At 43.3% G+C, this 24,754-nt stretch overlaps 1 pseudogene across 1 annotated transcript; it reads left to right on the top strand.

The window, feature by feature from the left end:
• The first annotated feature begins 1,615 nt into the window (after positions 1-1,615).
• LOC308240102 (centrosomal AT-AC splicing factor-like) lies at positions 1,616-18,515 on the top strand (annotated as a pseudogene). The gene is made up of 3 exons: positions 1,616-1,702; positions 15,375-16,308; positions 18,374-18,515. The product of its transcript is annotated as a centrosomal AT-AC splicing factor-like (transcript).
• The last annotated feature ends 6,239 nt before the right edge of the window (positions 18,516-24,754 follow it).

Raw genomic sequence — 24,754 nt, 5'->3', positions numbered from 1 at the left:
GTTTAAGACAGAAAGGGAGTGGGTCCAGAGAGGATAAAAGAATCTTGGCCTGAACAATTAGAACAGCCATAAACCAAGGACAGAGATATCTCTGGCCTGAACAGTCGGGGTAATAAATCTGTACCAAGAGACAAAAAGAGGCCACTTTACTCTTTTGGGCAGAGAAGTCAGGGGTTTCAGTCTCAAGGCTTGACAGGATAAGGTTGCTAGGTACCATAGGTAGATCAAAAGTAACTCCAACTTGCATATATAATACTTTAAACAAACAAACAGCCAAAACCGGTTTGGCTCAGTGGATAGAGCGTCAGCCTGCGGACTGAAGGGTCCCAGGTTCGATTCCGGTCAAGGGCATGTACCTTGGTTGCAGGCATATCCCCAGTGGGGGGTGTGCAGGAGGCAGCTGGTCGGTGTTTCTCTCTCATCGATGTTTCTAACTCTCTATCCCTCTTCCTTCCTCTCTGTAAAAAATCAATAAAATATATTTTAAAAAACAAACAAACAACAAACAAACAAAAAGTAACTCCAACTTGAACAGATAAGATGAATATATGAAGGACAAAGAAAAGACACAGGATATCAGGGGAAAAGGAAACATTTTCACAGAGGATAGAAGAATGTTGCAAAATAAGGGAAAATAAAGAGGGGGCACCATGTGGGCTTTGGCCTTACAATGACCAATGAGGAAAGCCTGGGGGTTCTAAGTTGGGGAAGAGACCAATTAGAAAGGGTCATGTTCAAACAAAGAACCACAGCCTTTATAATGCTGCAAGACAAAAAAAAAAGCAGTGGCCACCCTCTGCCAAGAGGGACAGAGTTTTAGGATTAGGAATTTAGGATTATAGTTTTAGAGATAGTATCTGCTTGTAATAAAGTTTCTGTACTTCTCACCAACTACCTTTTGTCCCTAGATTCATTCTTCAAATCCATCTGGACAAGACCCAGGAAAGGAATCACCCTTGCATGCTGCTCAATAAAAAAACCGCAGATTATTATCACTAGGGAGGAAAGGTCAGGGAGTCCAAACCTAATGACCAGCGATATGCTAGGGGAGGAAAGGTCACCTTGGGGGCAAGATCCCACCCTATATTTGACTTCCATTCCTAGGCACCTGGGGTTTCCATCCTGATGCCCTTGTATACCTAGCCCATCATCCCTGCCCTGCTCATATCTGTCTGTGTACAGCAATTCCAGCAAAATAAACTTTAAGCCTTCACCAATTTGATAGTCTTACAGACTCAGAAACTGGTTTATAAATTGCTTTATTAACCTGTTTTTTTCTTCTGTTTTCATAGGCATACTCCTATTAATATTTGGACCCATGGTACTCAATTAATTAAAACAATTCATTTATTCTTGTATAGCAGCCATACAGCTCCAAATGTTACTGTTTGAAGCATACCAAGCCCTCACTCCCATGGGACAAACTCCTTATTTGGGGCCCTTGGATGGACATCGGCAGTCACCTCCCTCAGCTGACAGCTAGCAAGTATGGGAACCCAAAGCCCACAATGACCCCAATCAACTTGAAGCAACCAGCGTGGTCTTTACCCAAAAGTCCCCAATGAATTGGGTTCTCATAACTTGAGGGGGGAAAATGTTAACTAGGAAGTTAGACATGAGTGGCTGGGATGAGGCCTGCCCTGGGGTCCTGAACAAGGGTCAGACCAACATTGCCCAGCAGACCACCAGCAAATCGCCAGCAGTCAGGTTCAGAGCCAGCAACATGACCTCAATGCCAATGTGACCTTGCTAAGGCCCTGGACTAATTATAATAAAATTTGCATTTTGGTTTTTACCCTGCCCCCTGTGGGTTTTTCTGTATAAGTTATGGGCATGCCCAGAGAAAGATAGTTTTTGTCAATCATCCCTGAATGCAAATGAAAGGCTCCACCTAGAAAACCCCTCTTTTAAACCTAGGAGTTGGGGGCCATGCTCTGTCTCTTGCAGGCTCTACCTCCAGGGAGCAAGGCATGCCATTCCCTTTCCCTTTACTCTTCATTTCCTCCACAGGCACATATCCCCCAACCTCTAAGGGTCACCATGAACCTTGCAACCAGGGCAAATGGGCAGCGGCAGCTCGTTCCGGGTGAACACCCTCAACCTGCCTCCTTTTCTCTGACTCCCCAGTGAGCTAAAGCAGCCCGGCCACTCTCTCTCTCTATTGGCACATGCCTTGTTTGTAATGTATCTTCAGTGAACCCCATTTTGCTTTGAAAAACAGATAAATTGAATTGTATTCCTTCTAAGAACCTGTAACAACAGAAACACCACCTACAGACCTCAATAAAAAATAAAAAAAAGATTCTGGGTATAAGATTCCAAAAGTCAGATTTTTTTTCTCTGTTTAAGTCAGAGGCCAAGAGTTAAGAGAGTGCTAGTTTGGATACATCAATTTACTTCATGGAAAGAAGTCTTAATGAACTAGCAATGCAATGATGGCTGCAAAAACTATCACCTAGCTTTGATAAAACAAACTTCATAGAGCAATTTCTGACAGGAGTGTAGACTCTAGCGACTTCATGCTTTAAGCACCAGACACACACCAGTGTTCTGTAGCAGGCAATACTTATTGGAAGCAACACCCAGCTTAGGAGCCATGACCCTTGCATTAGGCAAAAGTGCTACAAATTTCTGAGGAAGGAATGTCCTATAGGAAAAGTGCTACCAATTCTTGGAGCAAGAGGGACCATGGGGACCAAAGGAGATCAGCCTATTGTAGGAGTAGTAGGGTACCAACACTCCTTATTGGTCTTTAGTTACTGGCTTCCTTCTCCAGTTTTCCCCTTACCTCTAAGACTCTAGGAAGAGCTTATTGAAGAAAAGACGCTGAAGGGCAGAATTTTTAGTGACTGGGGTAGCCAAATGTTTACTTCTGTGGACCTATCTAGAACTCTTTGTAACAAATGAAGAGGGGTCAGCATGTTTTGGACATGACTTTTCTTAAATCAGTAACAAAAAAATCCCAGGACACTGATGTTGGAAGCTACCCATTGTCTTCACTATCAGAAAAGTATAAACAAGGAACGCAGAAGGCTCATGAACCTTGAGGTCTGGCAAGGGCCAAAGCTATGCACTGATTGTTTAGTCTAGACCAGGGGTGGGCAAACTTTTTGACTCGAGGGCCACAATGGGTTCTTAAACTGGACCGGAGGGCCGGAACAAAAGCATGGATGGAGTGTTTGAGTGAACTAATATAAATACAAAGTAAAGGAGCGGAGGGGAGAGCAAGAGAACCTTCCAATCTTTCGGCTCCGCGGGCCGAATAGAACAGCTGAACGGGCTGGATCCGGCCCGCGGGCCGTAGTTTGCCCACGGCTGGTCTAGACAATGGTGGCTCAAGCAATTTCCTGACCAAAAAGTCTCAAAGCAAACCTTTGCTAATATTTACTGACATTTAAGATAGTCTGTCTGTCAGAGACCTGGGGGAGACCCGGGGGAGCCCTGGTGGGCAGGGGTCTGGAGGTGCGCACACCAGTGTGTACAAAGACTGTGGAGGTTGCCACAGGCTTTCCCTAGCAGAAGGGAGTCGGAAGCTCCTGACTGCACTGAACCCCAGTTCTGACTGCACTGAACCCCAGTTCCAGGCCAGCCCCTGGGGACCCACGCTCTTGTGGGGGGAATCTGGACTCTCGGGTGGAGACTCGTGAGCTGGGGAAGGCAGAGGTCTGGAGGCACGCGCGCGTGGAAGGGCAAGGCTGATGGGAAGCCAAGACTGTCTGCTCCACCCTGAGACTCCACCCCATCCAAGTTGAGCACAGAGGCTTTTGCAATTTGGCAAGGCTAATCCTATAAGGCTGTCTCCAGCACTGAACTTCTCCCAGCGTAGACACAGCTGATCCTCACAGCCAAATGGCCTGGAGGTCAATTACTCCCAGTGATACCAACAACAATCAAGACTTAACTACAACAAGGCTGTACACACAGTCCACAAAGGGGTGCACCAAGAGTATCCACCTCAGGTTAACTGGGGAGGCCGACCCACTGGGCCAAATAGGAAATCTAGCACACAAAGCTACCCTACCAACTCAGGGAAGCAATGAAAATGCGGTGTCAAAGAAACAGATCACAAACGAAAGAAATGCAGGAAAACAAACAACTGGATATAGAATTCAAAACCATGGTTATAAGGCTTTTCAAGAATATCCTAGAAAAGGCCGATAAATATATAAGAAGACCCTCGAAGATATGAAAAAGGACCAACTAGAAATTAAACATACACTGACTGAAATAAAAAATATTATACAGAGACCCAACAACAGACTAGAGGAACACAAGAATCAAGTCAAAGAATTGAAATACAAAGAAGCAAAAAACACTCAACTGAAAAAGCAAAAAGAAAAAAAAATCAAAAAAATTGAAGATAGTGTAAGAAGCCTCAGGGACAACTTCAAGCATACCAACATCAGAATTATGGGGATGCCAGAAGAAGAGAGAGAGCAAGATATTGAAAACCTACTTGAAGAAATAATGACTGAAAACTTCCCCCACCTGGTGAAAGAAATAGACTTACAAGTCCAGGAAGCGCACAGAACCCCAAACAAAAGGAATCCAAAGAGGACCACACCAAGATACATCATAATTAAAATGCCAAGGGCAAAAGACAAAGAGAGAATATTAAAAGCAGCAAGAGAAAAACAGTTAATTACCTACAAGGGCCTCTAGTCTATACTAATAAAAGGGTAATATGCTAATTAGACCAGACATCTTCAAGACAAAGCCATGGTGGCAGGGCCGAGGCAGAGGTGGTTAGGGGCGATCAGGCCAGCAGGGGAGGGCAGTTAGGGGGCGATCAGGCTGGCAGGCAGAGGCGGTTAGGGGTGATCTGGCAGGGAGGCAGGCGAATGGTTAGGAGCCAGTGGTCCTGGATTGCGAGAGGGATGTCTGACTGCTGGTTCCAGGCCCTGTGGGATCAGGTCTAAACTGGCAATTGGACATCCCCCGAGGGGTCACCGATTGGAGAGGGTGCAGGCTGGGCTGAGGAACTCCCCTCCCTCCGTGCACAAATTTCATGCACCAGGCCTCTAGTATCTTATATTTCACTGATCCTTTTTTATCTTTGAAGGTGTACTCAAACATTTCCTAGTCTCCTGAATTGCATACAAATCAATGAATATTTGAAAAAAATGTAAAAAAATAAACACCTAAGGACATTTGTGTGAGAAATTATGTCATCAGCTGGATGTTCATGGTTTAAATATTACATTGTAGCAGGAAATAATTTGCAACTATCATATGGGACATGGAAGAAATATCACATTACTTAATTTACTTTAAATCAAATGCTATCTGATTTTTAGGCCCTGTTCTGTAAGTCTAGCTGGAAATTCAATCCCAAGTCATTATGGGTTTCTCACCCTTACCCACTAACTCCTTGTGTTCTTGCATAAAGAAAAAAAGAGCAGGCCAGCATGGCTCAGTGGTTGAGCATTGACCTATGAACCAAGAGGTCACAATTCACTTTCCGGTCAGGGTACATGCTTAGGTTGCAGGCTTGATCCCCAGTGGGGGTGTGTAGGAGGTAGCTGATCAATGATTCTCTCTCATCGATGTTTCTATCTCTCTCTCCCTCTCCCTTCCTCTCTGAAATCAATAAAAATATATTAAGAAAAAAATGGAGGACTTTGTAAAAAATATGTTTTTATTGATTTTTAGAGAGAGAGGAAGGGAGAGGGAGAGAGACATAAAAACATCAATGAAAGAGAAACATCAGCCCTAACCAGTTTGGCTCAGTGGATAGAGCGTCGGCCTGTGGACTGAAACGTCCCAGGTTCGATTCCGGTCAAGGGCATGTACCTTGGTTGTGGGCACATCCCCAGTAGGGGGTGTGCAGGAGGCAGCTGATCGATGTTTCTCTCTCATCGATGTTTCTAACTCTCTATCCCTCTCCCTTCCTCTCTGTAAAAAATCAATAATATATATATATATATATTAAAAAAAAAAGAAAGAGAAACATCATCAATTGGCTGCCTCCTGCACATCCCCTACTGGGGATCTGACTGGGAATCGAACTGGCAACCTCTTGGTTCCTGGGTCAATGCTCAACCGCTGAGCCACACCAGCCGGGCAAAGTGGAGGACTTTTGTAGAAAAGAAGTGTCCAGGAATAAAAACTAAAACTGACTGCCCCCCCCTTTTTTTTGTATCCTGCCATAAAAAAGTTAAGGTAGTTTTTCCAGTCTTTGGTCCACAATAATTATCACTTGTATACCCATTGTCCAAGCTGGATCTTTGGAATCCAGCCCTCAAAGGGCTCTTCTGCCTCTGAGCTATTCTTAGTGTTAATGTAAAAAAAACATTGAAACCTGTAAAGAATTTTTGTGAGTTTATTTGAGCCAAACTGTCGACATATGCCGGGAAGCAGAACCTCAATGAATTGAGATAATGCTCTGGAGAATGGCGGGTTACATCTTTATTTATACATTACAATCAAAGGGACATAGGTGGGTTACATGAAATCCATTGGTGATAGATTAAGGAGGTGGGATAAAGCAAAGTGGGGAAACCCCTGGGATTGGATAAAAAGTAAAATGATAGACACATACTTAGGTGGGTGCAGGAACAATTAACATGATAATGAAGGAATTTGTGGTATCTGTCCTGGCACCCGGTACCTTAAGTTGTGACCCAAGGGGTCCAGAAAAAGGGAAGTTACAAGTTACCCAGACACTTCAAGGGTATGTTATAGATGCAAAAAGACAGATAGGCTCAGTTAAGGTAAAGGTTGACCTTGTCAGTGAAGATACTGGCCTAGCATGTAACTGCCCACCATAACTGCTTTTAGTTAAGTTTAATATCAGACCATCCTTTGTGGTTACTTTAGCTCTCTGAGTTTGCAAGACTGCCATGCAGGCCCCCTCTGAGCTTGTCAGGTTAGCATGTGGCCCCTTTCATCCAAGTTAGCATTGCATTTTTTGCTGAAATAGGACACAGCCATTGCTTCCTGAAGTATATCACCTCCATGAAGAAGGATTGGGTCTTGGATCCCACCACTCAAGGAAACAGCAGACCTCTCTTCTTTTCCTAGTCTTGAAACTGGGCCCTAACATTGAAACCATAGTTGTTGTTTTTTCTTTTAAGTGTCTTTCAGGAGATAACAACAGGCCTCTTTACAGAGCTCTGGAGACCATCAGGTCAAGCTAGATCATACTGGTCCCAGAGGCTTGAGCAGGAGCAGTTAATAGCTAAATAACTCTAAGCTAACCTCGAGAGCACAGTGGAACCATTCATAGAACTCAAGTAGCAGAGATGCTACTTTTAGTACCCAGAGCCTATTATGACTCAAGGGGTCAGTCAATAAGGAAGATCTGGTACAGGGACCAAATTTGGACACACATAGGGCTGATAAATCAAATTCCACCAGATTGGAATTTCTGTTCTCTGTAGCCCCTTCCACATCCCTAACTTCAGATGGCTTAGTTTCAAGACTACTCAATCAGACCCCCTGAAGTAGAATTCATAAATATGTATAACCTCTAAAAACTCATCCCAAGCCTTTGTTCTGGGAGACTAATTTGAGCTTAGTCTCTGGTCTCCTCATTTATCTGGCCTTATGAATAAATCTCTTTCTATTAGACTTTTGGCTTGTCTGTGCACAACAGGCATCAAACTCACAATCTTTGTTCAGTAAGTCTTGGGTAATCTTCACTTTTCATGTTCTGCCCCCATCCCCACTAAACACACACACACACACACACACACACACACACACACCTAATGTGATCTCATCAGTGAACTAAGACAGGAAGAGAGGTTGTATTCAATTTCAGCAAACATAGGAACATGTTCCCTTTGAATGGAGGAAGCTATAGTTCTCATTCTCCTGATTCTTCCACAGCAGGAAAAACAAAACAAAACATTATAAATGATCCTGTAATGAAATGACTAGGAGACTAAGATTATTGAAGCAAAGCAGTCAATAGCAGTATAGGATTCCTTGAAATGATAGTGTTTGATGTGAAGGGTACAATACCATGGAAAGGGTTGTTAATGTAAAAACATTCAAACCTGTAATGAATTTTTGTGAGTTTATTTGAGCCAAACTGTCGACATTTGCTGGGAAGCAGAATCTCAATGGACTGGGATAATGCTCTGGGAAATAGCATTATTTTATGCATCACATTCAAAGGAGGAGACGTAAGTGGGTTACATGAAATCCATTGGTGATAGATTAGGGAGGTGGGAGAAAGCAAAGGGCGGGGCGGGGGAGAGGGAAACCTCTGGGATTCGATAAAAAGTAAAATGATGGAGGGGGGGAAAAATGGCGGTGGTATAGACAGACGTGTGCCGAGCCTTGTCTAAGAGTAGAAACAAAGAACAGTTGAGGGTCGCACGAGAAGTGTTTGTTGGCAAGTTAAGGGACAGCAAACCTCCAGAAGAATGTGGGGGACTGCTGGACAGGGTTCCCCTGACCTGACAGCCCCCACTATGGCTGGGTTCCCTCCCGGAGCTGCGGGATCCGACGAGGAGTCTGCGCCATCTTGAATGGGAAAGTGGAGCATATCGGAAGCCTGAGAATCCACAACTGCCGCACCCACCGAACAGCTGCGAGCCCCAGAACACCGGTCCCCAGTTGGCGCAAACACGTGGATTCAGAGGAGCTCTACACTCCACCACGGAAAGGTCAGATTTCGCCTGGGATAAGGTGAGGTCTCTGTTCCCGGCGGGAGAGAGGAACGCGCATTTTGCGGGAGCTGGAGGACCAGGGAAGTCTGAGCCTAGAAAAATCCGTGGCTGTTGGGGCTGGCATGATCCGTGAATGTGGAAGGGGGTCCTCAGAGCTGCTAACAGAAGGGATCTCTAAAAAGCAACCCATTTTGATCTGACTTGCAGGGACAGCCTAAGAATTTCAAAGGTGTTCCGGCTGCCTAGACTTACGCGCAGACCCATTGTTCGCACACTTGGGCTTTTTCCTCTTGAAATCCTTGCTTCTGATTACTAAGCCCAATACATAGGATCACCCAGTTGGGGACACCCTGGGAGACTGCAGGGAAAAGTTGTTTTTCTGGAACCTGGGGATCGGAGCAGGGAGTGACCATGGGAGAGCCAGCTCTGAGGCAGCCCACTCCCACAAACCAGTAGTGAGTGCCACAGGGAAAAAAGGCTCTAACACTGCCTAGAGAGGCCATAGATAGACCCGGAAGTCAATCCAGAAACACTGCCACCCAGGGGCTGAATCACAAATTGACTCTTGTGTAATCAAAAATAAAGGAATACAAGAAATTAAGACACACCGCCTGCTTAAAATCAGGACTGGCTTACAACACGGAAGAGCAGTGGAACGCAGGGAACTACAATACTGTCTGGACTGAGAAACAGGCGTGCCAAACAGAACAACAGAGGAAGTGAATGACCTTCACTATTCCACATTTTATTTTATTTTTTTTACTTTTTTATTTTTTTGCACCTTTAACTCGAGAAACTAATTTTTTTTCTTTTTTCCTCACTTCATTTTACTTTTTTAATTATTACATTTTTATTTTCAATCCGTATTATTACTACTGTTATTTTATCTTTTTTTTTAAGTGTCATTTTATTTTCTCTTCATTTTACTTTGGGATTAGTGTTCTACATTCTATTTTCATCTTTCCTTTAGCATCTTTTTACTTTATCTCAACTCTACCTTTATGCCATCACACTCTTCCTAACCTTCCCCTTTTCGGTGTCCTGTTTATCTTACCCCTTTCCTGCTTTAGATTTTCCCTATTCTTTCTTTTACCCCTGTTAAAATTTCACCCTACTTACATATGTAATTTCCAATCTCCTGCTCCAAGTCCTTACACACCTCTCTCTTCGCTGTCTTAACTATCCAAAAAATTGTTTTTCTCTCTGTCCTTTTGTTGTTGTTTGCTTGAATGTTGATTATATCGAATTTTTATGCTTTTTTGTGAGATTGTTTTGCTTATTCTTCTTTTGTTTGTTTATTTTTTTTGTTTGTTTTGTGCTTCTGTTTTCCCTTGCCTCACTCAATATTAGTTGGTGTTGTAGTTTGTATTAATCCCCAGGTACTTGTTGCTGGCATTTGCTGGGATTAGTGATTGTTCTATTGGAGTCTTATCCCCATATATATAGTTTGTTCCCCTTTCTCTCTTAGTCTCTTTCTTGTCCCTCTTACTTTTTTTTTCCTTTTCCCAATTTCATTTTGACACTCCTTTTTTCCCCCTTTCTTTCTTTTTCCTCTTCTTCTTTCTCTCCTATCCCCTAATTTGCCTTTCTCTGGTGGTCACCTTTATTGGAGGTTACTAATATCATGAATACATTTTTGTTCAGTGCCTTGTGTGTTGTACCTGGTAGTGCTGTATTTTGTGCCTTTAAATCAACGCAGGAGAGAGAGAACTATACATAACCAGACATCCAGAGAAGAGAGACCATAGGGAGACAAAGAAACAGCCTGCATACGAGAGAAAAGCAGGCATCACCAGAAAAGGAAGTAAACGAAATGGAGGCAAGCAACCTTCCAGAGAAAGAATTCAGAGAAAGGGTCATAAGGTGGCTGAAAGAATGGAAGACAAATTCGACAATATGAGCAAGAACCAAGAGGAAATGAAGAAGAACCAAGAAGAAATAAAAAATGACATCAATGCTGTAAAGAACTCAATAGAAAGCATCAAGAGTAGACTAGAAGCAGAAACCGGTTTGGCTCAGTGGATAGAGCGTCGGCCTGCGGACTGAAGGGTCCCGGGTTCGATTCTGGTCAAGGGCATGTACCTTGGTTGAGGGCACATCCCCAGTGGGGGGTGTGCAGGAGGCAGCTGATCGATGTTTCTCTCTCATCGATGTTTCTAGCTCTCTATCCCTCTCCCTTCCTCTCTGTAAAAAATCAATAAAATATATTTACAAAAAAAGGAGACTAGAAGAATCAGAGGACCGCATCAGTGAGCTAGAAGACAAGATGGGAAAAAATACCCAAGTAGAGCAACTTCTAGAAAAAAAATTAAAAGGCAGGAGGTGAGTCTAAGGGAATTTTGGGACAACACGAAACAAAACAACATCCGCATAATAGGGGTTCCAGAAGGAAAGGAAACTGAGCAAGGAATAGAAAACCTATTTGAAGAAATAATGACAGAAAACTTCCCTGATATAGGGAAGAAAAAACCCACACAAACACAAGAAGCTCACAGAGTCCCAAGCAAAATGAACCCCAAAAGACCGACGCCAAGGCACATTATAATTAAATTGAAAAACACCAACGACAAAGAATCTTAAAAGCAGCAAGAGAGAGACAGAAAGTTACATACAAAGGAACCCCCATCACACTAGCAACTGATTTCTCAACAGAAACTCATCAGGCCAGAAGGGAATGGAATGAAATATACAAAGTCATGGAAAGAAAGGGTCTGAATCCAAGAATACTGTACCCAGCAAGGCTATCAATCAAAATTGAAGGTGAAATCAGGAGCTTCACAGACAAAAAAGGACTAAGGGAATTTATTACCACCAAACTAGCAATGTAAGAAATGCTAAAGGGTCTGCTGTAAAAAAAAAAAAAAAGAAATAAGATGCGAAGAAGGAACACAGGGGTAAAGAATAAAAATGGGGACAAATAAGTACCTATCAATAATTACTTTAAATGTAAATGGATTAAATGCCCCAATCAAAACACATGGGGTAACGGATTGGATAAGAAAACGTGACCCATATATCTGCTGTCTACAAGAAACCCACCTCAGAAAAAAAGACGCACACAGACTGAGGGTGAAGGGATGGAAAAAGGTTTTTCAGGCGAATGGAAATAAAAAAAAAAAGCTGGGGTAGCAATACTTATATCTGACAAATTATCTCAAAGTGAAGGACATAACAAGAGATAAGGAAGGCCACTTCATAATACTAAAGGGAGCAATCCAGAAGAAGAAATAACTCTGGTAAACATATATGCACCCAATACAGGAGCACCCAAATATATAAAAAAACTCCTGGAGGATATCAAGGGAGAGATTGACAGCAATACAATCATAATAGGAGACTTTAATACCCCACTATCACCATTGGACAAATCCTCTAAACAAAAAATCAGCAAAGAAACATCAATCCTAAATGACTCACTAGACCACATGGAATTAATTGACATCTTCAGAACATTTCACCCCAAAGCCACAGAATATACATTCTTCTCAAGTGCACATGGGTCATTTTCAAAGATAGACCTTATGTTGGGACATTGTCTCTTCAAATTCAAGAAGAGAGAAATTATATCAAGCATCTTCTCAGACCACAGTGGCATAAAACTGGAAATCCACTACAATAAAAACAACCCAAAGAAATCAAACACATGGAGACTAAACAGCATGCTATTAAACAATGATTGGGTTACCAGAGGGATCAAGGAAGAAATAAAAAACATCATGGCAACAAATGACAATGAAAACACTACAATCCAAAATCTATGGGACACAGCGAAAGCAGTCTTGAGAAGCAAGTTCAAAGCTCTACAAGCCTACTGCAAAAAACAAGAAACAATGGTAATAAATTACCTAACCCAACAACTCAAAGAGTTAGAAAAAGAGCAACAAGAAAAGCCCAGTGTAAGAAGAAGGAAGGAAATAATAAAGATCAGAGCAGAGATAATGGCGGAGACTCGGGAGCTGGGGAAGGTAGAGGTGTGAAGGCGCGCGCGTGCCAGTGCGCACAAAGGCTGCGGAGGTTGCCACAAGCTTTCCCTAGTGGAAGGGAGTCGGAGGCTCTAGACTGCACTGAGCCCCAGTTCTGACTGCACTGGACCCCAGGTCCAGGCGAGCCCCTGGGGACCCACGCTCTTGTGAGGGGAGTCTGGACTCTCGGGCGGAGACTCGGTAGCTGGGGAAGGCAGAGGTCTGAAGGCACGCGTGCGTGCGTGCAAGGGCAAGGCTGACGGGAAGCCAAGACTGTCTGCTCCGCCCTGAGACTCCACCCCATCCAAGCTGAGCACAGAGGCTATTGCAATTTGGCAAGTCTAATCCTATAAGGCTGTCTCCAGCACCGAACTTCTCCCAGTGTAGACACAGCTGATCCTTACAGCCAACTGGCCTGGAGGTCAATTCCTCCCAGTGATACCAACAACAATCAAGACTTAATTACAACAAGGCTGTACACACAGTCCACAAAGGTGTGCACCAAGAGTGTCCACCTCAGGTTAACTGGGGAGGCCGACCCACTGGGCCGTATAGGAAACCTTGTTTCAAGTCTTGTGGGCGTCCCTTAGAGTTTAGGAGATGCATGCCTGTGGGGGAAGGAAAAGAAGAAGAGAGCGTGCATGTTGGGACCTTCATTATGAGGGTTTTTAAAGGCTGGGAGTTTAGGGGAGGTCTTAAGGAAGGATCTCAATAGAATATTCATCACTTTTTCAGGTTTGTCTTTTCAGGGTTGTGGTCTCCACAAACCTTGTGACAAAAATAAAAAATAAATAAAGAACCATGTGACAGAGCATCGGGGTCATTAATCATTGCAGCTGGTTCTGGCCTCACCTGCCTAGCTTTGCTGCTTTTCTTGGCCTGGAGCTGAAATGTAACTGAGGCCTAGATGTTATCTCTAGGGAGGAAAGGTCAGGGGGTCTAAACTGCAGGACCAGGCATATGCTAGGGAAAGAAAGGCCACCTTGGGGGCGAGGTCTGGTGCCAGTTTTACCTGTTGCTGGGCACCTGGGGCTTTCCACCCTGGTGACCTTCTGTATCTGGCTGTAAATATCTCGGCCTTTTAACTATCTGTCTCAGTTTCTCCATTCCACTTGATAAGGAATTGTCCTATCTTCTTACTATCCTGCCTCTTTTGGAATAATGAGGCAATCATGCTAGAACACAGACTAAATTATATACACACCTGGCCATGTAGCTCAGTTGGTTAGAGCATTGTCCCAATACACCAAGGTTGTGGGTTTGATCCTGGTCAGGGCACATAAAAGAATTAACCAATGATTGTACAAATAAGTGGAACAACAAATTGATGTTTCTCTCCCCCCCGCATCTTCCTCTCCCCCTCTTTCTCCCTTCCTCTCTCACTCTAAAATAAATCAATAAAATTGGGATGATATTGATACTGTTGTAATAACCTGGTTATTATTTAACATGAAAGGAGGAAAGGGAAGGCCAAATAGTATAGCTATGTAATTTATAAAGCTTTGCCAAAAAGCTGCATTTAACATTCTCCAAGACTGTTCTCTGATGATTGATGGGGGAAGGGACTGTCACTAGATTCAGTTAGATGCATTCCCATTAATGTCTGAGTGACATGGAAAGGTGATTGCTTGTTAATCACACCCGAAAGGGAGTCAGTGGCCAAAGTGGGCATGGTCACCGAAACGCGAAATCTAAATATATAAACTTCCAAACAAAGGAAGTTCCTTTTTCTCCCATTTGGGACTCCTGTGGCAGGGAGATGCTCTCCCCTGTGCCCACATAACCCATGGACATGATGGACTTCACACATGGACTAATGAACTTTAATTAATTTGGATGCTGAACCAACACGCCCGGCTGCAACATGGAACGGTAGCTCTGGACACTGGCCTTATTTCTGGCTCTGCTTAACTCCCAGCTTCACCTTTTCCAGGACTGGCTTAAGGAGCAGGGGACTTTGGAACCTGAAAAATGTAACTCCACACCAATAAAATCTTCCACATCCCATCCTCCCATGATGGCTTCTGAAAATGCTTATTTCAACAGCACCCCAAGAAACTCCACCTCATTCCCACTCGTGTCTGGGAAATCTGGTGCATTAATTCCTGCTGCAATAATATAATTAAATAATTATATACACAGCCCTAACCGGTTTGGCTCAGTGGATAGAGCGTCGGCCTGCGGACTGAAGGGTCCCAGGTTCGATTCTGGTCAAGGGCATGTACCTTGGTTGTGGGCACATCCCCAGTGGGAGGTGTGCAGGAGGTGGCTGATCCATGTTTCTCTCTCATTGATGTTTCTAGCTCTCTATCCCTCTCCCTTCCTCTCTGTAAAAAATCAATAAAATATATTTAAAAAAATTATATACACATATTCTAAAAAACCAGATGAACAGCAGTGCTCATCTGTGTACTCAGGAACAGCTACATAAATTGCAGAGCCCAGTGTAAAATGAAAATGCAGGGCCACTTGTCCAAAAAGTACTCATAATTTCAAGATAGAGATGGCAGAGTATTAAACCAATCCCAGGGCCCCGCTGGCATGGCTCAGTGGTTGAGCACTGGCCTATGAACCAGGAGGTCACAGTTTGATTCCCTGTTAGGACACATGCCTGGGTTGCAGGCTCCATCCCCAGTGTGGGGCGTGCAGGAGGCAGCTGATCAAGGATTCTCTCTAATCGTTGATGTTTCTATCTCTCTCTTCCTTCCTTTCTGAAATCAATAAAATATATTTAAAAAAAAAACACAAATAAGGCCCCACCTCTAAGGGTGAAGGGTCAATGGGTTGGTAGGATTCACTTCGTGTCCCCTTTGCCCACCCTGGGCTGATGGCGCCGGGCAGCGCTGCACTCTGTGCCACCAGATGTTCTTCGGCCCGGGCACAGTCTACAGCCGTTAGCAGAGGGCAGCTGCAGGTGGCTTTGGCCACGCCCCGTGGAGGCCGCCCACAAGGCTGTCAAGTGGAGCTGTAAGTGCCCGAGCACCAGCGGCGCTTCTGGTGCCTGTGCTGCAGCCTTGAGGTGCGCACACACCTTAGCCTTGGGAACCTGACGGTGCTGCACCGGGGGCTGCTGGAGCACCTGGCCAGCCCAGAGCATAAGAAAGCAACAAACTGATTTTGGTGGGAGGTTCAGATGAAAGAGAAGTTTCTCATCTCCCCTCAGGATTATGCACAATTCAATAAATCCAATGTGAAATGTTTGGATTCCTATGAGGAAAAAGAGGATGATCAAAGAGATGGCAGCTCATATCCAAGAGGTGGAACAAGAAGCAGTGCCAGACCCAGAAGAGGGCTCTTTGGCACCTGGAAGCTGGAAAGGGACAACCAGTCAAGTAAGTAGCCTCCATCTCACAGTGGCCCTCATACTTGGACCTGCCACCTGCCCCAGAGCTTGACTGGATGGAGACAGGACAACCTCTGACATTCATTGGTCATCAGGTGCTACACCACCCTGGATGGTCCAAGATGAGGAACACAGCTCTGGGAACCAACAAACAGGAACCTCTTATGAAGACTTTCTTAAAGAAAAGGAAAAACAGAAATTAAAGAAACTCCCCCCCAGACAGAGTTGGGGCCAACTTTGACCACAGCTCCAGCACCAGTGCAGGCTGGCTGCCCTCTTTTGGCCGGGTCTGGAACGAACACCACTGGCAATCCTGGCATCAATTCAAAACTGAAGCTGGAACAAACAGCAAAGAAAATGGTTTCATAAGGCTCAAAGCCAAGTCAGCAAACCCACACCTGCTACTATCCTTTGTGACTGCCTCACTTTGGAAAAAGACATATCCACTTATTGATTTAATAAAGTTTTATTTTTTCAAAATGTAAAAAACAAACAAACAAGCACAGGGACCTTCTCAGTATGGGGTCACATACCTATGAAGGCGGCCCTGCTTCTGACTCTCAACCAGGTGATTAGGCTTTGCACCTCACAAGTTAAATCTCCAAATAGGAAAATAATAGGTATTTCCCACAGAATTAGCAGTATCCCACGTAGCAACCAGAAGGGAGCGCACAGGGGTTGTACAAAGTGGAAGGTTTTTATAGGAAAAAGTGTGGGGCAAAGGAGCTATTAGCAAAAGAAAAGAAAGGATTATTTTTAGACCACGAAATTTTCCTGGGGGAAGGGAGGTAAAAGCAAGGGTTTTATTATGCAGATGACTCTTCTTCCTTTGGTGGTGGTGGTGGGGCAATGGAGAGGGCCCCTGTGATAGATTACTTTACTGGTGCTTGACCAGAAAATTCCAGACTGGTTAATTAAGATTATATTTCTGGAGAAGGTTGAAACTGCAATTAGGTCAGGTATTTAGTCTAGGTTTGATATCATAGGCTTTAGCACAAGTGATGCCATTTGGAGCCTGTGGTTTTACCTTGTTAATGTAAAAAACATTCAAACTTGTGAAGAATTTTTGTGAGTTTATTTGAGCCAAAAGTCGACAATTGTGGGAAGCAGAATCTCAATGGATTGAGATAATGCTCTGGAGAATGGCAGTTTTTTCCCCACTTTGTTTTATACATTCCAATCAAAAGAGAAGACATAAGTGTGTTACAGGAAATCCATTGGTGATAGATTAGGGAGGTGGGGAACATCTGGGATTGGATAAAAAGTAAAATGATAGACATACTTCTTTTTCTTAGTTGAGTGCAGTATAGTTAACAGTCAACAGTTAACTCAATAACAATGAGAGGATCTGTGGTCTTTGCAGAGTGGTGCCTGTGCTTTGGAGGAGTCTGGAAAAGGAAAATTACTTTGACATTTCAACAACATGTTATCATAGATGCAAAAAGACAATAGGTTCAGTTAAGGTAAAGATTGACCTTTGTCAGGTAAGACACCAGCCTAGGACATGACTACCCACCATAAACTGCTTTTGTAATGAAAAGTTTGTATTTCAGACCATCCCTTTAGGTCTCTGAGTTTGAAAGGCCACCACAAAGGCCTTCCCTGAGCTAGTCAGGTTAGCATATGGCCCCTTTTTGTCCATAACCTTTAATACATATTTCAAATATCTACTTAGCCAGGACACAGTTTTTCACCTTGCTTTAGACATTACAATCAAAAGAGGAGACGTAATGGGTTACATGATTGAAGGGCCTAGAGCACAAAGAACAATGGGTGTCTGCGTTCGGGTTAACTGAAGAGAAGCAGCTAGAAATGGACACCAGCTTTGTCCACTTCACCATTTGCTAAAGGCCATCCATCCTGGGTTGTTTTCCCCAAAAAGTTTGACAGTGCTTGGAGCTTTGTAGAGTACTAAAAGGCAGATTTTTCCATTCATTGCTTACCAACCCCTGACATACTCAACCTAATATCTATCATCTAAACTACCTATCGATGTCTGAGGCCCAAGTGTGAAGCTTTTTTGGGCCAGAAAGAAGTTTCTGGGTCAGTGGGCTGGAGTGATGAAAGTAGATACCCAAGGGGAAAGGGAGAAAGTGAAGTGACAGAACTGTTTTTTATGTGATCCCCTGCACAGCACTGTCACCTGGTGGTTATTTAATAAATCTCAATATCTCCACCCCGCCCCTGCCAACCCCCCCCACCACCACCACCACCTGCCCACTGCCATGGCCAGGGTCCTGTCCTAAAGTGTTAATTGAGAGAATAGGGTGATGCATTGTATTCCTTTCCTCTGGCTGCTATAACAAATTACTACAAAGATGGTGGCTTAAAACAACAGAAATGTATTCTCTCACAGTTCTGGAGGCCAGAAGTCCAAAGTCAAGGTTGGGCAGTGCCATGATGCCTGAAGAAGCTCTAGAGAAAAATTTGTTCCCTGCTTTTTCTAGCTTCTGGTGGCTGCTGGCTGCCATTCCTGAGCTCATTCCTGCATCACTCCAATATCTGCCTCTATTTTCATATGGCCTTCTCTTCTTTGTGTTTGATCTTCCTCTGTTTCTCTCCTATATGGACACTTGTAATGGCATTTAGGGCCTACTTGGAAAATCCATGATTTTCCCCTCATCTTATGCTTAATTAAATCGATGTGTTACCTGGGAGACGATGAGAACTCAGTTCCTGTGTTCTTGAGGGAAAGATTTCAATCAAGAGAAAAAGTGTACAAAAGCAAGCAAGAATTTATTAACCACAGCAAAAATATACTTAAGGGAGTGAAACAAGGAAGGACATAGAAGAATCAACAGGAGAGCCTTAGCTCACTGGGAAATCAGAGAAAAGGGGGCCTTGGAGACAGATTCAGGGAGTTAGCCGGGGAATGAACTGCTTCTGCCTATTGCTCCCTTGGTTGCAAGTCTCATGGGGGCCCTTAGAGGTTAGGGGGTAAGTGCTGGGGAGGGGGGAGGGCAGGGAATGGCACAGGAATGCTCCCTGGAGGGAGAGCACACTGGGACCTTCATTTTCAGGGGTTTTAAAGTCTGTGTGTTTAGGGGAGGTTTTAGGGGTGGATCAATAGACTATTCATCAGCTTTATATTGATGTACCAAAATGAAATTTATTCTCTTAATTTGTCCTTAGGTGTGGTTGGCAAATGGCACTTAATTGGCTTTCTGTTATCTGTCTCCCTAAGTAGGGTGGTTTAAGTCAGTGGTTGGCAAATGAGTTTGCCAACCACTGTCATATACTACCCTTTACCTCTTTGCACACAATATGCCACAATTGCCTAATCCTCACAGCTTCCAGCTACACGGTAACATTTAGTCTAGTCCAGTGGTCGGCAAACTCATTAGTCAACAGAGCGGCAAACCGCGGCTCGCGAGCCACATGCGGCTCGCGAGCCGCGGTTTGCCGCTCTGTTGACTGAGTTTGCCGACCACTGGTTTAAGTTATTTACCCTTTGGTTGGAGAGGTGAAGAGCAAGCTAATTACTCTTAATTGTCTTTGGTTTAGGGAAGATAGGATTCACTAGGTGGCTGCAAACTGCTGTTTAATTATCTATCTGTCTTGGTTTCCTTATTCCACTTGTCCTAGAATTTTCCTAGCTTCTTACTGTTCTATAACTTTTGCTTGTTTTTAATAAACTGAATGTGAATGGCCCTTTACCCTCCAAACCATTTATGAAATGGGCACTCTCAAACATTGCTAGTGAAATGGGTAGAGTTGGTAAAATCTTTTTTTTTTTTATAGTGTTGGTGTGAATGTGAATGACAGTTTCCAGAGGAGAATGAAAGAGCTGGTACTGAGAGGACTAGTTTTTAAAATATTTATATTTTTATTGATTTCAGAGAGGAAGGGAGAGGGAGATATAGAAACATCAATGATGAGAGAGAAACATTGTTTGGCTGCCTCCTGCACGCCCCCTACTGGTGATCGAGCCACAAATCAGGTATGTGCCCTGACTGGGAATTGAACCCTGACCTGGTTCATAGATCAATGCTCAACCACTGAGCCACACCGGTTGGGCAGAAAAATCTTTTTGGAGAACTATTCTACATATGTATCATACACTTCTTTCCAGCAATTCCACCCCTAACAGTGTATTTTAAGGAAATAATTAGAAGTTTTATACACAAAGACATTCTTTACATCCTTTTTTTAAAATGTACTCTTGAGTGTTGGAAACAAATTTAGCAACTAATAGTTGAGTGAATTATGGCTCATCTATATGATGGAATACTTTATAGTCATAAAAAAAGTACATTTACAAAGAGTTGACCATAACATGAAAATTTTTTTATGTGAGATAAGTGAAATAAATAAGAATTATAAATATATACAAATACTAATTACAAATTGATTTCAAAAGTATGTATGTCTTCTTGGTATTGAGTGCTATAAGTTCTTTATATATTTTGGAAATTCACTCCTTATTTGATGTATCTTGGACACATATGTTCTCCCATTCAGTGGGCTCCTTTTTCATTTTGTTGATGGATTCTTTTCCTGTATAAAAGCTTTTGTTTGATGTATTCCCATTTGTCTATTTTTCCTTTGTTTTCCTTGCCCAATTAAAAAATGGGCAAAGAACCTGAATGACACTTCTTGAAAGAAGGCATACAGATAGCAAAGAGACATATGAAAAAATGCTCAAGGCCACTAATCATCAGGGAGATGCAAATTAAAACCGCAATGAGATATCACACCTCATCTGTCAAAATGTCTATCATCAATAAATCAACAAACAACAAGTGCTGGTGAGGATGTGGAAAAAAAGGAACCCTAGTACACTGCTGATGGGAATGCAGACTGGTGCAGCCACTGTGGAAAACAGTATGGAGTTTCCTCAAAAAATTTAAAATGGAACTGCCTTTTGACCCAGTGATTCCACTTCTGGGAATATATCTGAAGAAACTCATAAGACTAAATTAAAGGATATATGCACCCCTATGTTGATTACAGTGTTATTTATAATAACCAAGATCTGGAAACAGCCCAAGTGCCCATCAGTAGATGAGTGGATAAAAACTTCCGTACATAGAATGCTACTTGGCCATGTAAAAAAGGAAAAAGGATCTTTTACCCTTTGTGACAGCATGGATGGACCTGGAGATTATTATGCTAAGTGAAATAAGCCAGTCAGAGAACGACAAATACCATATGACCTCACTTATATGTGGAATCTAATGAACAAAATAAACTGATGAACAAAATAGAAACAGAGGCATGAATACATGGAACAGACTGACAGCTGTCCGAAGGGAGGGGGCAGAGAGATTGGATGAAAGAAAGTGAAGGGATAAGCCAAAAAACATATATACATAACATATAAACACATACAGCAGTGTGGCGTTAGCCAGAGGGAAAGTAGGGTAGGGGGGTGGAGGTGGGCAAAGGGGGGGAAATGGGGATGGAAATAAACTTTGCTTGGGATGATGGGCACACAATGCATTGTGCAGATGATGCTTTGTTGAGTTGTACACTTTAAACCTGTATGGCTTTGTGAACCAATGTCACTCTAATAAATTCAATAAAAATTTTAAAGAAGAGGAAAAAAAGTATATATGACCTCTTTAAACCCATAAACATACATTTAACTCTCAGAAATTATTTGTGCATAAATATTTAGAGGTCATAACAACTTCTTAAAAATTATAAACATCATATCATTTCTTTTATCCTTGTATTCACTTAGCTCAGTAAAACCTTGCCTCTGGAAGCTAAAAATTTTCCCTCTATATTTAGTTCAACTTTTGTTTCCAAGCAGTTATGCTTAAAGATTTGTGATCACATCATAGGACATATAAATAAATTATGTTGTAGTTCTGGCCAGTGTTGGTAAGTGGTTACAGCATTGACCCATGCACCAAAGGGTTGTGGATTGAATTCCTGGTCAAGGGCATGTACCTGGGTTGCAGGTTCATTCCAGGCCCTGGTTGGGGTAATGCGGGAGGCAACCAACTGTTGTGTCTCTCTCTCACATTAATGTTTCTCTCTCTCTCTCTCTCTCTCTCTCTCTCTCTCTCTCTCTCTCTCTCTCTCTCTCCCTCCCTCCTTCTCTCCATGCCACTCTTTCTAAAACTCAATGGGAAAAAATATCCTGGGGTGAGGATTAACAAATAAATTACGTGTATACCTGGAACTAATAGAATATTGTTATATTATACTTAATAATATAATTAACTATACTTGCATTCTAAAATTAATAAATTAATAAAATACTATTCACCCTAAAAAAGATTTGTAGATATACAATGAGTCTGTGATATGTGCTAAATTACTATAGGAACTGCAGCTGTAAATTGAGCAAATGTGGGTGAATGGGCTTGGTCCTGAAGGCTGTAAGAGATTTGTACAGAACACAATAAAGTAGCGGCACTGCTATTGGTCTTGGAGATCATGGTACTTGGATTTTAGTCCTAACACAGATGAGACTTCTTAACAGAACATTTTGTTTATTAACTTAACATGCTTAAAGTTATTTCATGGTGAAAACCTCATTAAAGGTCAATATACAGTAGAAAGATGTTCTTATATTGATATTTAGAAATATATATGGGCCCTAACCGGTTTGCCTCAGTGGATAGAGCATTGGCCTAAGGGCCAAAGGGTCCTGGGTTTGATTCCGGTCAAGGGCATGTACCTTGGTTGCAGGCTCCTTCCGGGCCTGGGCCCTGGTTGGGGCTCCTGCTAAAAAGGAAAATGGGGGGGCTTGCAACCTAGTTCAGTATCTGGTTAAAACTGTAGTCTTACTTCCCCACTCTGACTGACTTGGGCGGAGCTGCAGAGCATAACCCCAAGGCCCCGCCAGAGCTGACTTGGGCGGAGCTTTGGAGACCCTCAGGGGCCCGCCACAGGAGGAGATATAGAGGCCAGAGCCTCCCCACAAGTTCAGTTCAGGCTTTGGATCTGGAATCCCCTGAACCAGCAGATCTGCGAAATAAAGGTTAAACTTTCCTCCCTCAGAGTGCTGGCTGATTGTTCTCCCATGCATTCTGCCACAACATTTGGTGCATTGGCCAGGAAACGTCAGTTGAGCTGGCTCTGAGGCCACTGCTGATGAGAGCGGACTTCGGGGCACTCGCTTTGGGCTCTGGAACCCAAGGAAGGTGCCCCATATTCGCCAGTTCCTGAACTCATGGGGCCCGGGGCCCGGGGCGGGGGGGGGGGGGGGGACTGTAGTGACTCCAGCGCTCCGACGGACCCAAAAGAGGCAGGGAATACCTTCCTGGGACTTCCTGTGAGGGAAGTCAAAATCAGACATCTGAAACTGTAAGTTTTTCCCTGGGGTAATGGGTCCGAGTTCTGTCCTGTCCTATGAGACAGAAGAGGTAACTGGCCCCTACCTAGGTAATTATTTTACCTCAGGATAGCTCAGATCACCTGGAGGAACAGCTTCTAGAAGGAATTCACAGTCTCTGGGACTTCCCGGGAGGGAAGTCAAAACTCGGACTGGCTAAGGGTCCTAGTCTGGCCTGCCTTTGAAAAAGGTAGAAGTGTTCCTAGGCAGTTTTCTACTGCCTCTGTTCAGGGACTTGTTCTGTATCTCTGTGCAATTGAATCTGATTTGGTGAATGCAAGGTATTCTGTGGTGTAAATGTGGCGTGCACCAGTGTTTATGTTTGTTTGATTCTGTTTTGTTTAAAAAAAACAAAAACCCTTCTAAACCTCTCCCGCATTTCTGTGGTGATTCAAAGAATTAGTGGGGAATGTTATCTGTCTTTATTGTTTAAATATGTCTCTTTGTTGTTTAAATTGTTTATCTAGTGAAATTTCTGTTTGTGTCTCTTAAAAAATATGAATGTATTGCTAATCTGAGGAATGTTAATTACTTACATGTCACCTAAAATTTAAGGTTAAGAATTCTAACTAATTAGAAGGAAAGTATGGCTTTGGGGCAATAAAGAAGGCATAGGCATAGAAATGCATTTTGAAGGAGAAAGAAGGTAATTTCTAAAGCTGGTTATTTCTGAAAGTTATATAAATGTTTGTGTCTAATACAATCTGATATATAATCTTTTGGTATATCAAGTTTGACAACCCTTCAAGGGTTTAAATTTTAAGAAACTTTCTCTTGACTTAGAATTGGCTTTAGATCATCCCAATAGGCTTTGAAATGCCTCGAATGTTTGTTTTCTCTCTCATGAAGGAAAATTTTATACTGAAGGTACATAGGAGCCTTTGTCAAATACAGTTATAACTAATAGTTATTAGTTATAATATTATAGAATGCTGGGTTTTACAGAAAGAATTTGCCGGGGATTATAGTGTGAAACTATTTCCCTGGAAACTAAGAAAATTCGGTGAATTAGAATGGCCAGCTTATGGTGTGGGTTGGCCCTCAGAGGGAACCTTAGATGTCCCAACTGTCAGGCCCTCTTTGAGGTCATCACGGGTGACCCTGGTCATCCTGATCAGTTTTCTTACATAGATCAATGGCTAGAAATAGCTCCACACAGGCCTCCTTGGATCCGGCTCTGCGTGTGTAAGAAGGGACTGAGTAAGGGTTTAGTGGCAGGAGAAAAGAAGCAGGTCCCTCAGAAGGAAGCTCAGCCCCCTGTTCTACAGGGACCCCCTGAGGAAGTGCCACTAGTTTTACCACCTCCATATGTGCCTCACATGGCACCCAGTGCTCCTTTGCCTGGTCAGGGAAGCTTAGATACACCACCTCCTTCCGTCTCCCCCCGCAAACCGGACTCTCCAGAGCCAGTTGGATAGCGCTTGTGCTCAGCTGATCGGGGACCCAGGCCACCCCCGGCTTTCCAGATGCCTCTGCGGGAAACTCAGGGTCCCCTACTATTGGGAGAAGACGGAACCCTACAAGAGGGGGGATCAGT

This window comes from Plecotus auritus (assembly GCF_963455305.1).
Source record: "Plecotus auritus genome assembly, chromosome: X".
NCBI lineage: Eukaryota > Metazoa > Chordata > Mammalia > Chiroptera > Vespertilionidae > Plecotus > Plecotus auritus.
Note: the sequence above shows the minus strand (reverse complement) of the source record. Positions and strands in the feature narration are given on the sequence as shown.